We start from the raw sequence: 16,005 nt of genomic DNA, 5'->3' as shown, positions 1-16,005 counted from the left end.
TTTGCTCAATGTTTGTGTGCACCTTTCCTTGTGCCAAGCGCTGTTCCTGGTGCAAAAGTACAGTCACAAACAAGAGACAGAGACGCCTGCTTTTACAGAGTGTGCATTCATTGGAGGGCAGACGGAAGATAAGCGAAATACACAGGGAAGATAGGCAGTGGCAACGTTGTGAGTGCCGTGGGGAATCACCTGGAGGAGGGCAGGGCTCCGAGGAGGGCGGGGCTGGACTCAGAGCTGCAGCCCCCGGGGGGAGGGGGAGGGGCTGCATCTACTGGCGGAGGTGGGGTCCTTAGGCCAAATACCACCTCCCTCCCCCACAACACTTCTTATTCTCGATGTGTGTCCAACCCAGAGTGGGTTCTGATCTGTCACCTGCCCTCCAGAACCAGAATCATGAGTCGTCTGTCCCTGGAACATTCTGGAATCAGGGTGATGAGAAAAGAAAAGAACACATCATGATTACAGCTCCTTCTCAGACAGGAGACAAGCAGGGCTGCCCACAGTTCACGGGGCAGACGGATGTGCGGCCAGCCGGTCACCACAGCCAGCAGGGACGCTCCGCCTCCCTGGGCGGGGGAGGGACCTGTACCTGTGGACAACGATGTGGTCTACCAGGGACTCTCGAGAAGGATCTAAAGGAGGTGAGGGCACGAGCTCATTCTCAGTTGTGGAAACTGAGGCACTGTGAGGTTTAGTGATTTGTCTGGGGCCACTTGGCTATGTAAGTTGGTCTGGCCACGATGACCATGTGGGGCCATGGTGAGGACACGGCGCACACAGGAATCACCCTCACTTCTCCAAAGTTTCCCCTTCAAAGTGGTGTTTGTCTCCAAGAAGACCAGGACTGGGCTTGGCTTCCCTGTTGGCTCAGTTGTCACCACCTCGTCCAGTCACCACGCAGGCCACATGGAAGCCACGTCTCCCTCCTCTGCACCAGCTGGTCATCCCCCTGTGCCCAGACTGAGCCAGGTTACCAGCACCCAGGCAAGCTGGCACACTGGCTCCCGGGAAAAGGTCACATGGTGCCAACGACTGGCTTGCCTGGAGTCTGGTGGGCACTGGATTCCGGGCACAGGGCAGGCAAGACAGAGGAAGAGGGAAGGTGGCTGGTTTCCCCCAACTCCCTTCCCCAATACAGCTGCTGCCAGGCATCCTGGGCTGCTGTCCCAGAGCCCTGCATTCTGACCCATCTCCCCTCCTCACCTCTGTGCTCTCCCCGACCCTCCACAATCAGAACTTGCCTGGGAACTGTCCATCCTAAATCTGCTTTCCTGGCTCTGTGGTCAGCTAGAGCCAAGGACTCTAACTGAGGGGGACTCCATTGCCTCTCTCCTCTGTCCCTTCCTTACGAACATCTTTGCAGGGGCATGGCTCCTGTCCTAGGCAAATGGTAGAGGGTGGGGCGGGACCAACACCTGAGAGGGAAGCTCCTGAGAGTCACGGGTGGGCTCTGAGCTCTGCTCTTTACGTGGGGAGTCTCGCTGGGCGCTCCTGCTTCAGAAAGGAGGGCACAGGTCCTGAAGGCTGTTGTCACCTGCTCAGAGGGTGGGAGTGAAGTGTCCTGTATTTGACCTACCTGCTTGAACCCAGACCATGCTCCTAGCCACTCTCATTGTGATTCCCAAAGAGGGGCCTTCTGGGGTTCCTCAAGTCATGTTGGCAATCTGGGGGGACTCCAAGGTTCTTTCCCATCTCAAAAAATCTCATTTTGCTGCTCCTAATGGTTGTCTCTGTTGTCACCTCATCCGCCACCTCCCACATTTACTTAATCGTTGAGAATTCCTCCCTTTTAAGCACAAGCCCAGTAGTTCCCAGAGATGGCAGCGAGTGGGCACCTTGACCTGCCCTGGTAACTGGGTCCGCGTGTCCATCTTCTCAGCATTTCTCAATCAGTAAGCTCTGCACCCTGGCTGCCCCTCTGGCAAAGACCAAGGGTGCTGGTGACTAGGAACAGAGTACTCCCTCCTGCCCTCTGCCTGGGTGGATGCGCTGAGCCCTGGCATCCTCTTTCTCTCCCTGGGCACACTTCCCTGGGTCCCGCTTGAAGATGCCAAAAGCCCTTTTGGGGCTGAGCTCCGTGGGCTCACACCAAGAGCCTCTGCTACATCCAACACCACAAGAGCATGTCAGCTTTCCTGCCCTAGCACTTCTGTGAGCAGGAACTAAGAGTCTCCTTCCCCTAAAACCTCGGGGCACAACTCCCACACTTGCTAAGTGGCCAAAGAAAAGCAGATGGCTGATCCATCGTGTCCCCTAGCACGCCCTCTGTGCAGGCCTAGTGCCTGTGAGTCACGCTGTGCAGCCAACGTGCCTGTCTGGCCACAATCTCCAGTTCTCCTTCTCCCTGTGGGTGCCCTGAGTGCCGGCACTCTGCAGAAAGTCCAGATTCTAGAATTGTCCCAAGATCAGGAACAAGGCAGGGATGTCCCGTCTCATCTCTGCATTTTAACACTGTGCCGCATGTCCTACCTAATAAGACAAGAAAAGGAAATAGACGTCATACAGATGGGGAAGAAAGAAATAAAACTCTTTGTTCACAGATGGCATGATTGTCTATGCAGAAAATCTGAGTCAATAACGACAAAAAATCTTTGCAAATAACAAGTGATTGTACAAGGGTAATACACAAAAGTCAATCATTTTCCTATTTACCTGCAATGAAATTAAAAACACATTATTATTTCAATAGTAATGACATAATTAGGTATAAATCTACCAAAATTTGTACAAGACCCATAGGAAGAAAGCCATAAAACTATGATGAAAGGTATCAAGGAAGAACTAAATAAATGGAGAGATACTCCACGTTCCTTGATAGGAAGTCCCAGTATCGTCAAGATGTCAACCCTCCCTAACTTGATCCATAGATTCAACACAATCCTAAACAAAATCCCAGCAGGTTATTCTCTGGATACTGACAAACTGATCATAAAATTTATGTGCAGAAGGAAAAGACCCAGCATGGCCAACTCAAGATTGAAGGAGAAGAGCCAAGTCAGAAGGCTGTCAGTGTGAGCCTTCAAGACTCACTACAAGACTACAACATCAAGACAGTGTTGTGTTGTTGGAACAGAAGGCAAACAGATCAATAAAACAGAAAAGAGCAAACAGACCCTAGACTAGGCCCACGTACGTATAGTCAGCTGAGCTTTAACAAAGAGTCTATGACAATGTGACGGAGCAAAGAGAGTCTTTTCAACAAACGATGCTGGAACACCTGGACATCCCCAAATTAAAAAAAGAACGAAGAATCCAGACACAGCACTTACGTCCTTTCACACAAATTGACTCAAATGGATCACAGACTAAAATGTAAAATGCAAAACTGTAAAACTCCTAGCAGATAACATAGAGAAATTATAGATGACCTTGGGTTTGGTGATGCCTTTCTTAGGCACAACACCAAAGACATAGTCCATGAAAGAAATAACTGCTGAGCTGGAATTCACTAAGATTAAAACCTTCCGCTCTGTGAAAGACAGTGTTACAAGAATCAGAAGACAAGCTGAGACTGGGAGGAAGGATTTGCAAAAGACACGTCTGGTAAAGGACTATTATCCAAAGGACGTAAAGAACTCTTACAACTCAATGATAAGAAAATGATAAATCTGATCAAAAAAAAAAAGCCAAAAACTTGATCAGACGCCCCATCAAAGAAGAGATACAGATGCAAAACAAGCACATGAAAAGGTGCTCCCTGTCGTAAGTCATCAGAGAAACGCAAATTAACACAACAAGGAGATACCCTCACACACCTGTCAGAATGGGCCAAGTCCAGAACGCGGATGACAGCGGACGCTGGGGAGGATGTGGAGCAACAGGAGGGCTGATTTATCACTGTCGGGAACGCAAAATGGTGCAGGCGCTTTGGATGACGGTTTTGGTGATTTCTTACGAAACTAAACATACTCTTACCACACGACCCAGCGGTCGTGTTTCTTGGTATTTAGCCAAGTGAACTGAAAAGTTATGTCCACAGAAAAACCAGCACATGGATGTTTCTAGCAGTTTTATTTGTAGATGCCGCAACTTGGAAGCCACCAAAATGTGCCTCATGAGGTGGATGGATAAACTGTGGTCCATCCAGACAGCGGAATATTATTTAGCACTAAAAAGAAATGAGCTGTCAAGTCATGAAAAGACATGGAGGAAACTTTAATGCATATTATCAAGTGAAAGAAACCAATCTGGAACCATACAGCGTGTATGTGACGTCCCTGCAAAGTCAAAACCATGGAGGCAGCATGAAGACCAGTGGTTGTCGGGGCTCAGGAAGGAGGGCTGGCTGAGTCGCAGAGCACAGAGGGTTTGGGGCAGTGGAGCTGCTCTCTGTGACACCACAATAGTGGGCACATGTCATTATAATTTGTCAACATTGACAAAATGTGCAACGCCGAGATGAGCCCTCATGTAAACCACGGACGTGGGGTGATGACCGTGCGTCAGTGCAAGTTAGTGAGCTGGAACACGCGCACCGGCGGGCGGGGGAGTCAACAGCCGGGGGCGGGGCTGTGCATGGTGGGGGGGGCCTGGGGGCAGCTCTGTACTTTCCACTCAATTATGCTGCAGACCTAAACTGTTCTTTAAAGTTTTTTAATTAAAAAAATGCAGTTAGAACTTTTTAGTGGGATGAAAATATTCTATATCCTGGATGCGATGGTGTGGGTGTCTGTCAATGCTCCGTGAAATGACAGGCTTCGTTTAATGTAAGTTCTGCCTCAGTAAAGCCGATTGAACACGTAGACTTGTCCCCCAGAGACTGCTTCCCTGCCAAGAGCCAATGTTTTGCGAGCATGTGTTGTGCCCTATAGCTTTGGCCCAGCTTGTTTTGGGAAAAGATGAGGCTCCCACCATTTCTGTCTCAGCTCTGAACTAGGAGTCTGTTTACATTTGTCATGTCGGCCGATCAGTGGTGCCGATGGTGTCCACCACTCAGGTGGTGAGTGTGGCGGGGCCAGCATCCTCCCAGAACTCTGCTGAGAGGGCAGAGGTGGGGGAGTGGGTCCCCGTCTGCAGGCAGAGGAGCCGGGACCAGGTGAGGGCCATTCTAATTTAGCTCAGGTCAGCCAGGCTTCATGCACTGGGCCCCATCGTCCCTGCACCCAGAGCTGGGAGGGCAGCGCTGAGGACCAGCACATCTTCCTGCAGGAACAGCCAAATCCTGGGAACAGCAATTTGAGCTTGGGGTGGGGAGCAGGGATCAAGGAATCACTGGGGGCATTTGGGATGACTTCACGGTGATGGCAGGGGCTGTTACCCAGGTCTTGGTGTGGGGCAGATGCAGGAAGGGCACCCCAGGTGGTGGGAAGTGGGGGTCTGAGGGCTGGGGGCAATAGCACCTCTGACCATGTGCAGCTGCCCCTCTGGCTGTAAGGACAGGTGGGGCCAGGACTCACTGAGCCCCCCCCCCCGACGGGCTGGGCTTTACATCTGCCGGTTTATTCCAATGAGCCTGCCCATGGTGCCTGGCTATGAGAGTCCCCGAATTGAGTTTTGCTTCGGAGGACCTCAGGGCTGTGTGCTGTGGCCAGGAACCCCGAGGCGGGTGGGCAGTGGAGGGGGTTTGCATCCGGACAGCTGAAGTCTGGAGAAGGCAGCCAGGCAGCGACACTGAGAATGGGTGGAGGGGACAGCGCACAGGACGTACCAGAGGCAGAGCAGAGTTCTTGAGCACCAGGTGGACAGGATGGGGAGGGTGGAGAGAGGGGAGGGGAGGGAGGGCGGGTGGAAATTCCTAGAACTCAGCCTGGGTGACTTGACAGAGTCACTGACAGTGATAAATACCTGTGTATATTATTGGATGATTGTATGCGCCAGAGACGTTGTAAACTAAACAAAGTTGAGGTAAAGAATTCTAATTTTATCTTCACGGACCCCCCCCTCCCCAGGATGGGCTGTGGCGAAACAACAAAATCTCCCAGAGGACATGTGGCCCATCGAGGTATCCAGGCAGGACTGGAGCCTAGAGCCGCCCGCACACATCCCCCCACTCCCGACTCACCAGGGCTAACGCGGCAGGGTGTTGGAGGGACGAGGCCAGGGGACCTGGGTGCGAAGATGCTGGCTTTGACTGCTGACCACACAGTCCTGAGAAGGTGGCCGCAGGGAGCTGGGAGCAGGCGGCGGGGGCTGTGGAGAGCAGGGGGCGGCAGGTGCTGGAGCAGGAGGAGTGGGGCCATCGTGCTCAGGGCCCGGTGGTTGTGCCCCAGAGAGGAGCGTGCAAAGAGGTACTGGAGAGGGTTGTGCAGGGAACGTTAAGAAGCTTTGCAAACACAGAGGGACCCCAGGACACCGGGAGCCCTGTGACCGCCCTGTCCTTCATCTTTCTCATTTTTACCACATCTTCTCCTCTCTCTCCATCTCAAACTACCAACCTTCTTACTTTTCTTAAATAAACCATAGCTTGGATAGAAACTTTGTCGACGAGGCTGAGCATGAAAACCCTGCCTGGATTTTTTCCTTTTACAAACACACCAGACTTTAGCACAACCTGAGCTTTGATGTACGAGGTCACCCTCCCCAGCCCGCCGGAAAGATGCAAACGAAAACCGCCCCGCGGGGTGGCCTCCAAGCGCACGTGGACAAGGATGCTCCTTGGTGGCCCGGCGGCCACGGCCCATGAAAGGAGAGACCCGGGACACGGGGACGGGGCCCGTGCTGGGAAGCGGTCCAGTGTCTTCATTTCCTCCCCCAACAAGAAGCCACAGCGGCGAGGGTGGGGCTTCAGGGAGCAGGAGCAGGCTGTGAGGCCAAGTTGGAGCTTGGGGTTTAGCTAATGTCAGTTTTGTTACGCATCTGTCAGTATCCCCAAGGCAGGGCCATCTCCGCGTGCTCTGAGGTCCTCAACTTTCCCAGCTAATTAACATAGGAAATAGATGTGTGTTGAAATTTGGACGGGACGAACTTGTTTAAGGATGTAAAGAGAGGCCAGGTGAGATTCGCAAAGTGACACGCAGAACTGAGAAGCCGCTTCCGTGGAAGCTGCTGGTCACGGAGCGCCCGGGGCTCCGTGCCGTCTGCGATTCTCCAGCCTCTCAGTGGGAACCGGACTATTCGGAAGCAATTATGGGAAAAGCCCCCGGGGGCTGCGAGCATCCCTGGGGGGTGAGGGGGCTGGAGGGGTGCTCTGCCCGCCCCCTCTACCCTTCATGGCGCCAACCGCAGGGAAACCTCGGGTTTTGTTCTGAGAGCCCGGGGCCCGGCTGGGGCACGTGGGAGCTGGCGGGGCAGCTCTGCGGCCCCCGGGCCTCGGTCCGATTTCTGCGCAGCGACCGATCACACCTGACTAGTTGCCAAATGTGCTATTTCGGTGCTGAGCTCATATGACTGAGCTGTGATAACAACAAGGAGGTTTCTTTCACACCAACTGAGTCATGAATGCGGATCTGATACGGATATTTTTGGCGTGGGTCAGAATTTTGTTCTGTTTCTAAATGTTCTCTTTCTCCTTCCTTTTAAACCAGAGCGAGGCTTGGATTACGGGCATGGAAACCGTCCAGATAGAGGGGCCCAGGCAGCTTTGATATCAGGGTCTTCGAGTCCCCCCCCCACACACACCCTTGAGTGGGTGGGGCGGGAAAACGTCTCCTCTCTCTTTCCCCTGCTCCAGCACAAACTTCCCACAGAACCGATTCCTTGTGCCAAATGTTCCCGGATGCTGCAAACCCGCTTCTATAAGTGACAGTGATTGAAAAACGTGGAATCGACCACATTTATTCAGTCTGTAAAATGCTGCACCACGCCAGGGTTTCAGCCGACACATTGAGGAGTGAGTAGCATTAAGTTAACAGCGTCGGAGACCCTGGGGCCCCAGAAGAGCCAGCGGATAGGCCTTGGGGAAGAGCAAGAAAGTCCGTGTGATCAGTGAGCTGTTACTTCCAGTGTATATACGTCCCCTCTGCCCCACCCCCGCCGTAACGTGACCATCCCCGTGGGGCTGGATAAACCTCTCAATCAGACGCGGGGCTATTAGTCTGGGGCAGGGCCAGCCTTCCTTTTATTCAGGCCTGACCTCCAATTCTTTGGCAGTTACAGGTGACTCTTGGTGACACGTCTGAGGAAAGGAAGTGGAGTCTGTGGATGCTGGACAGGGAGGGTGGCTCCGAAGGCGGCGGACGGGACGAGAAGCCGTTTGATGGGGGTGTGTCTGCCCCCCAGCGGCGGCCCAGCGGCGGAAGCCCTCACGCGGCGTACTTGGCGGAGGTGGGCCCCCAGATACATCCTCCGGGCGACCGAGCAGCTCAGGCTGTTCTGGGCAAGTGTTCTGGAAAGCCGTGTGTGCCTTTTTTAGTCTTGTTTTTACAGAACCAGGTTGTTATTGGCAACCATTGAAAAGATGACTAAATAAATCAATGATGCAGCCCTTGTGCTGCTGGGACGGGGACCAGGAGTCGGCGTGTTTCCATTTCTGTCGTGAGTGCTCCGCCCTCCAGTAGGCGCGTGAAGGCTGGGAGCTGCCCCCGCGCCTCCAGCCTCGGGGCGCAGGGAGAAGGACCGACCGTGCCTGCAGGCAGATTCTCCAGCACCGACTGCTGGCCCACGTGCCCTTCCCCCACCCCCTCTCTAGCTGACAACACAGAATGTCGATTCCGTCTGCCCTCTCGCGTGACCTTAAACTCGTTTTGGCAGCTGCGTCTGCTTCGGGTAGAATCTCGCACAGAGGACCCTCGGGAGCCTAGGGAGCAGCCCAGGGCTCTCCCTCCGTGGGGGTGGACGGGCAGGCACCACCCGCAGGAGGGCCGGAGCCCCAGTGCCAGGGCGGTCTCTCTCCCAGGAGGGCCAGTGGGACGTGAGGCCCCTCGTCGCCTCTGCTGCAGGGCCGGCAGGGAGGTCCTCGTTCGTTCACCGGGGCCGCGGGCACAGCCCTCCGGCCTCTTGCGTTCCGTCAGGAACCGGAGGCCTCTGCCGGGAGACAAGGCTTTTCCAAAGCCTCAGGCTTGCTCTGCAGGGAACGCAGCACCCAGAGCCAAAACTTGGATTAGCAACTAGGGACCAGCAACAAGGTGTCTACAGCAGTGGGGAGGCCTTCCCATCACACTGTCTGATCACCTGGTCTGGGGCTGCCTGGGTCTTCTCTGGGTCATAAATGTTACCGAGGAGCTGATGAAAGGACCTCCTAAGGGCACTCTTCCTGGCAGCCACGTGCTGGGACGTCCACACTGACGCGGTCCCGCACTGCGCCCCCAGCCACGTGTGGCTGTGAGCCCTCGCAGGCTTGCCAGGGCTGCTGAGGCTCTGACTTCTGGATCCTACTTAAGTCTGATTGATTTAAATTCTGTAATTAGCCACAGGTGGCTCACATCCACCGCGCTGGGGAGTGCGACTGTCGGGGAAGGACCCCTGGTTTCCATGTGGGAATCTTTGGCAGATAAGATACACCTGTGGGTCTCCTTGACTTGTGTGTGTATGCTGCCGACCTTTGTCACTTTCTGCCTGGGGTCTGGGGTGGGCGGGGCCCGCAAAGGCGAGCGGGGAGTGAGCACCGGGGATGGTGCAGTGGGTTTGCGCCCAGGCCCTTGCGAAGCCACTGGGCACCGCCTTGTCTACGTTTGTGCCACTTGAAGGTGGGCACCGAAAAAAGCCAGGCATTCTGGGAAGCCCCACGCTTCCCTCGAGGATGAGACGTAATCAAGGTGACCCTTATGGACCACCTCTTGGAGGACGCTCACCTCCTATGGCCCCGGAAATGCCTTTTCCTGGGGCTTCACGCGGGGAGGCAGGGGATTCTCTTGCGAGTTCACTTAGGAGCTGGAGTATCTTTGCTGGAGAAACACTTTATAAGGAGAACATCTGATGATGCGCTGCCCCGGCAGCCTGCTCGTTAAGTTACCAGGGGCGCAAGGGCGCGCTTCCGCTCACAGGCACAGCCGCCTGCCCCTGGTGTGTTGTGCCGGGGTCAACGGAGCTTCCAGCCCCAAAGCTCGGTCCACAGTCCGGGGAGCTCAGCGTCTCTGCTCGTGCAGGTGAAGGGCTCAGAGTGTGCAGCAAAGGATACCACAGTGTGCCCTTCCCCCAGCGCCACGTGACTGGGCCAGGGAGCCCAGGTTTAAGAGCAAGAACTAAATACACAACAGCACAAGATGGCCGATGCTGTGATGGGGTGGAAGCCTGTCTCCCAGCACAAGGTGGGCCCCCGTCCCCGGGGCCTCCATGCACAGCTGGGGCTCGGCCATCAGGGATGGTCCAGAGGGCGTGACACCCCCACCCCAGGAAACTGCTCCCAGTGACATGTCAGCTCTGGCCCGAGCGCCAGGGACCCAGCCGCTGGGCCCGGTTCTAGGGGCTGCTGCGTTGCTAGCAAGACTCCAGGCCCTAGACCGACCTTTCTCCGACTTGGAGATTCAGCGCCGCGCTCCGAGCTGCATGGCGTGGGTGGGATGTGAAGTCTCCCGCAATTCAACGGTCTGAGAAGTGAGGAAGGAAAGAAAACCAAATCCCACCTCAGAAAGGGGAGTGTGACTCCCCCCCGCTTAGGCGCGGGCTGCGCGTGGTGACTCCTCCCAGAGAGGACTGCGCGGAGGAGCCCTCGGTGGGCAACCACGGCCCACATCACCATGACAGATCGCGTCGACAGCAGGCACCCCTGACACGTGACGAAGCAGCGCCTCACGTCCGCGACCTCCACCCCCAAACCTGTCGCTCCATCTGCCCAGGAGAAAACACCAGACAAACCCCAGTGGAGGGCGTCCCACGGGGAGCCTGGCCGGTCCTCCTCACGACCGCCAAGGCCATCACAGCAAGGCAAGCCTGAGCAACCATCACAGCCGGGAGACGCCCGAGGAGCTGCGACGGCCGACGTCACGTGGGGCCCTGCGTGGGATCCTGGAGCAGAAAAGGGTGAGAGGGAAGTGGAAGGAAATTTCAAATGAAGCGTGGACTGTGGTTAGTAATCATGTGTCAATCAGTGTGAGGTCACCGATTGTCACAAACGCAAGATGCTAATAACAGAGGAACCCGGGGATGGGGGGCGCTCTGAACTACTTATTTCTGCACATTTTCTATAAATCTGAAACTATTCTAGATAAAAAGTTTATTTCAAAACATCCCTCCTTTTATCCAGGGTGGTCAGCCACAGAGACAGAGAGTAGAGGGTGGGCGCCAGGGGCAGGGGGTGGGGAGCGGGGCGTTGGTGTCTAATGGAAACAGAGTCTCAGTTTTGCAGGATGGAAAGAGTTCCGTGGCTGGACGGCGGTGATGGCTGCACAGCAGCGTGAACGCACTTCATGCCGCTGAGCCTCATGCTTAAAGACGCTGAAGGTGGTCCATTGTGTTATGGAGACTTTACTACAATTTTAAAAATGAGAAAAATGCCCCCCTGCATCTGGCCTCTAGTCACCAAGTGTGTGACGAGAAGTGTCCTGGACACCAGCTTACACCTGCCCTCCAAACTACGGGCCCCGGGCGGGTGCTCCGACCCGAGAAGAGGCCGCATCCTAGGGCACCTGCGTCAGGGACGCTGCGTTACAGATGGAGGGCGCGGCCGCGCCTCCCGTGTGCTCTGCGCGCCCCGGGGTTCAGTGTGGAGCTGAGAGGCTCTGAAGCCACATTTTCACCGTGACTCCGTCTCCCAAGGGCGTGTGGTAGCCGGGGGGGCGAATGCGGGCTGCCTGCAGATGGCCTGACGCACCCTCTTTTAACACACGGGGAGGGCGGCTCTGTTGCCTTTGAAAACTTTTATGATTCCTCCACGAGGGCCTGGTAACAAGGTGGGCTTTGATGGCTGACTCGCCCGGACGTGGGGCACTGCCGCCCGGTCGGGAGGGCGCGGAGGTGCGTCCACACGCCGCCCTTCGCCGCTTTCTCCCCCTGCTGATTTCCACCCGCTGGTGTCCCCCGGCTGCCTTTGCCTCGGGGGACAGCCATCCACTGTACTCCGTGGCAGATTCCCTCTGTGCATGACAAATAGTCCTCATTTTCTCTCCAGCAGTCCCACAGCCAGTAAAAAGCAATAAAAGGCAAAATGACACGCAAATTATGTCCCCAAAGAGCCATAAAAGCCTAAGATATTGCTGCCTGTGATGATCAGATGAGATTTTTTTGCCTTTAAACAAATAACCCTCGTTAACAAAGAAGAGTATTCAACTGAGGGAGGGGCGGGGTTTGGGGGAGGGCAGGTGGCCAGCGGCGTTTCCGGCGTACCCCCAGCCCCGGTCTCTGACGCATTTAGAGCGAGTCAGGAAGCTTCTCTTAGCATGATGTCTAATGACGCGGTGGCACACCTGGCAATCCTGGGCTGTAGCAATGGCAAAGTCACTGCTCTGGATTTTTGATTAGTTGGGACGATTTTTCTGCAGCTGTTTAGAAATCTTGAGAAGCCATCATCTCTGGTTTAAGAGGGTGTCTGCTCCTAGAGTCTCTTACGGAGGGTCAGCATGAACTGATACCTGGACTCCAGGCCCAGAGATTCTGGTTCAATTAGTTGAGGGGATCCCAGCATGTGTGCTTTTGAGAGCAGGTGTCTCCATTGTGCAGCCAGGGCTGTGAGCCCCAGGAGCCTCAGCATCTGCATCCCACACAGAAATGGAACATCCTCTAAGATGCCACCTACTGGCTCCTCTGCATCTTGGGACCCTCTCCGCCATCACGGTTCCCCCAGGTGGGAAACACATGGCTGATTCTAATTACCCGCGGCGGGGGTGGTGGGGGGAGGAGAAAGCAGTGAGTTCTGTCCAACAGGAACTCCTGCATCAATTCACGGTTTACTTTCTTTCTCCCTACAGCACGCCAGGCACCACCTCGACTCATGCTCACGCCCACCTGTGTGCTGCTGTCCCCTTGGACAGAGGAGGAATCAGACAGCAGCATGAACGCAGGTCTCCCCCCAGCCCTACAGACCACGCCTGGTTTGGCGTTGGGGGTCCACCAACGAGCATGAGGGGGGCCGGAGGGAGGGGCAGGAACAGTCTATGGAGCTGGTGTTTGCAGGGGGAGCAGCTGAGAGAGGCTTTAAGTGAGAGGCCAGCTGGGAGGGGTCCTGGAAGGCTTGGTCTGGAGGGCTGCCTGGGCGTCAGAGGTGGGAACATAGCTCTCCCCCCACCTTTTCCCTCTGGTAACCATAAGTTTGTTTCCTATGTCTGTGAGTCTATTTTTGCTTTGTAAGTAAGTTCATTTGCATCATTTTTTAAAGATTCCACATGTAAGTCATCTCGTAGGATATTTGTCTTTGACTTACTTCACTTACGATAATCTCTAGGTCCATCCATGTTGCTACAAATGGCATTGCTGCCTCCTTTTTATGGCTGAGTAGCATCCCATTGTGTAAACACACCACAGCTTCTTTACCCAGTCATCTGTCGACGGACACTTAAGTTGCTCCCACGTCTTGGCTGCTGTAAACAAGGCAGCTGTGAATATTGGGGTGCATGCATCTTTTTAAATTAGAATTTTTGTCTTTTCCAGATATACGCCCAGGAGTGGGATTGCATGGTAGTTCTGTTTTTAGTTTTTAAAGGAACCTCCATACTGCTCATGGCTCACTTTAAATGTGAACAGTATTTTCTTTTGACTATTCCCACAATGCTTTCCTACAGTGACATTTGTGCACTGATGCTGGGACAGTCACCTCCAATCTCCTGGTGGGAAAACAGGCAGAGGAGGCTTTTGAGTTGGGACACACTTTCAGCCCCAGAGGACCACTGACACACAGGCTATTGCTGCCTCTGGCGAGCTGGGCCCCCTCCCTGGAATCTCATTCTTCATGGGCTGCAGGCAGCATCCACCATCCCTGAGCATGGCGAGCATCAGAAGTGCGCCACCAGGGTGACCTCGTCCCGAGCCCGTCACTCACAGACTCGCTGGTATTTAGAGCTGCATCTCATCCATCAGGGCTGCAGTCCAGACAAGTCCAACTTCCCAAGGAGTTGCTGAGTGATCACTTACTTCCACTCCAGCCAGGCCCTCGAGGGACAGGGGTGGCCAGAGGGAAGGGAATCCAAAGGGTGTCATCAGGACAAAAGGCAAATCCTAAAGCAAACCCCAAAGAGAGCCCCCAGCGGCTACTGCCCAGGGAGTCCCAGCTCCAGGTTCTGCCCCTCCTGCGCCTCCTGCCTTCCTTCTGTCCCGGCGTGTGCTCAGCGGCGCTGTGAGCCCAGCTTCACGGGGGCTCCTGCCCAGACCCGTCCACATATCCCTCTAAGTCAGGACCGAGATGTGGGACATTTTAAATTCAACCTGGCTTGAAACAGAACAGTGTTTCTGGGCATTTTAGCCACTAGGAACCCGCTTCACCGGGGCCCCCGAGAATCCCACATTCCTGCTGAGTGAGGATTTACTCCACGCTGCCCCAGAGCCAAGTCAGGAAAACTGGGCAGGCATCACTGTGTGTCGAAAACTTGTCCAGCTCTAATGTTCCCATCTTCACCCCGGAAGCTGGCCTTAGGGGTGTGTGTCCGGCCACCCAGAGCATTCCAGCCAAAGCGTCAAGGCAGGTGTGACAACGAGGGGCACAGAAGGAGGATCAAACAGTGAAAACAGCCGACGGCGGCCGGTGCGGTGGTCGGGCCACACCACTGATGTCCTTACCCCCACTGCCTCTTACTTCCCAGGATAAACGAACCCACTTGGCTATGACGCGCTGTTTGTTAACACATCGTGAGAGTCAATTTTTAAACATTTTAAATAAGGATTTTTGCTTCAAATATTTTAAATAAGGAATTGGTCTTTGTGAGGCTGGCCTGTAATTTTCTCTTCTTGTAACATCCCCGTCCAGTTTTGATATCACATTACATGGGGCTTAAAAAAAAACGAGTCAGGTATTTTATTTGCTTCATCTCTTCTCTGGCACAATTCGTGTAATAAAAGAGTGTTTTGTTCCTTGGAGCTTTTGTCAAACTCTTCGTTAAAAACCGCCAGAGCTTCTGTCTGAATGATTTTTGCGTTTTTAACTAGAAAACTCCCCGTCTCTTCTAAGATTTCAAATTTATTGGCAAAAACTTGTTCATAATATCTTGATGATTTTAACAACCTGTTTATCTTGTAGTTATGAACACTTTTTAAGTTTCTAATCCTATTTATTCATGCCGTCTTTCTTCCTCTTGATCCTTCCACTCAGTGGACTATTTTGCAGTTTTTTTTCCAAAGAAGCAGATTCTGCCTTTTGTGTTTGTTGTTTTCTGCTCTTATCTGTTATTTCTTTTCTCCTTTTGCTTCTCTTGTTTGATTTTAGTGGGCTTTTGAATTGAGTAATTAGCTCACTTATTTCATAGATTTTTAAGACGTGCATTGGAAGCGACAAATTTACTTTTAACGACTGCTTCAGGTGTGTCCCGTGATTTCTGGCACAAAGCGGGACTTCTTCCAACCCGTTCTAAATAGTTTGTTACTGTGATCATTTGTCCTTTATCCCGTGAGTTATGTTGTTTATCTTTGTACACATTTTCCTACTTGTTTATTTTAAATATCTCTTTGTTGTTTGGCTTTTGGTCTGTCTCTTTTAAATGGCATGTAGCTAGTTTTTTTTTTATTATCCATTTAGATAGTTCTCTGACTTTTGTAGGTACTTTAGGTTGTCACATGTATTGTGAGTACCAATGCATTTATCTTTATCTATCAACTTTAAAAAAATTATTTATACTTACTTCCATTTTCTCTCCTTTCCTGATTTGGGTTACAAAAAACTTTTCTTGTATACGTTTCCCCCTACAGTTTGGAAGCTAATAAATTATGTCTCTCTGTGTATTTCAACTGGTACACAAAGTGTTAACATAGTAACTGCTTATTTTTCTAAAAAAGTCTAGATTTACTTGATGCTTTTGTCTGTCTCAAGCTGCCCTCATCCTACATCATTGTCTGGAATTTAATTCAATATTCTTAAATTTAGAAGTTTAATTAATTAAATAGGTTAAAATATTTTTATCAGGTTTTTTTTTTTTTTTGGCTCAGAATTCTCTCTAGGGGTAGCTCTTTCCCCTTTAATTCACTTCTCTTCTTGCTAGAATGTATCCTTTAGTAGCTCTCTCTGCAATGGCCAGAGGGTGGTAAAACATGTTTTTTTATTGCACGCTCTGG

Source organism: Camelus bactrianus, chromosome 13 (assembly GCF_048773025.1).
Source record: "Camelus bactrianus isolate YW-2024 breed Bactrian camel chromosome 13, ASM4877302v1, whole genome shotgun sequence".
Classification (NCBI taxonomy): Eukaryota; Metazoa; Chordata; class Mammalia; order Artiodactyla; family Camelidae; genus Camelus; species Camelus bactrianus.
Note: the sequence above shows the minus strand (reverse complement) of the source record.